Consider the following 814-nt stretch of genomic DNA (forward strand, 5'->3'; position numbering starts at 1 on the left):
CCGGACGAGACCGCCGCGTCCTGTCGTCACTCCGCTCCGTCAAATGGAAAAAGGAGTCTGAGTTCTAAAAGTTCATCCTCACATGGTTTTAGCAGATGTGATCGTGTCGAGAACCCAACGAGAACAAACACATCTCCATCGGTGTACTTCTGACAGGGAAAGAGAGGATTTATTTGGAGAAGTCAATAAACTCTGAAGTGATCTGAAAATGAATCTGAAGTTGTTAAAGTAAAAACAGAAACAAGTCATTGTGCAGAAACTCTGGAGAATTAGGATCTCTGACCGTCCCAGTGGGTTTCCTTCGATCTCCTCAATCCTCTTTGCTCTCATGTGTCCTGTGTTTTGTTGTGGTCTGTGTCTGGTGGGTGTGGCCTCTCCTCTTCCCTCCTCCAGGCTCCACCCTCTTCCTCTCCTCTGTCCCGCTGGCACAGCTGCACTCCACCAATCACCTCCTGACAGTATTTCAACCCTGCTGCACTTCATCTTCATCAGCTGATCAGCTGATACCAGATCAGCTGATACCTGACTCAGTCCACCTGTCTGTCTGTCTGTCTGTCTGTCCACCTGTCCTGTCTTCCTGACAAGACAAACTCACCTGAAGTCCTGCATGGATCCTCAGAGATCACTAGTCGACTCTCCTGAGATGATCCCTCGCTGGATCCAGACGTCCTGCTGGTCCAACCTCTGGAATCAGAGACATCCTCCAGACGTGTCCCCTCTCAGCAAACTCACATGCACTCACAAACACACACACACACACACACACACACACACACACACACACACACACACACACACACACACACACGCACAC

This window comes from Brachyistius frenatus, unplaced genomic scaffold (assembly GCF_029030835.1).
Source record: "Brachyistius frenatus isolate BFR_SWC_R1_liver_20210118 unplaced genomic scaffold, ASM2903083v1 Contig_434, whole genome shotgun sequence".
Taxonomy (NCBI): Eukaryota; Metazoa; Chordata; class Actinopteri; family Embiotocidae; genus Brachyistius; species Brachyistius frenatus.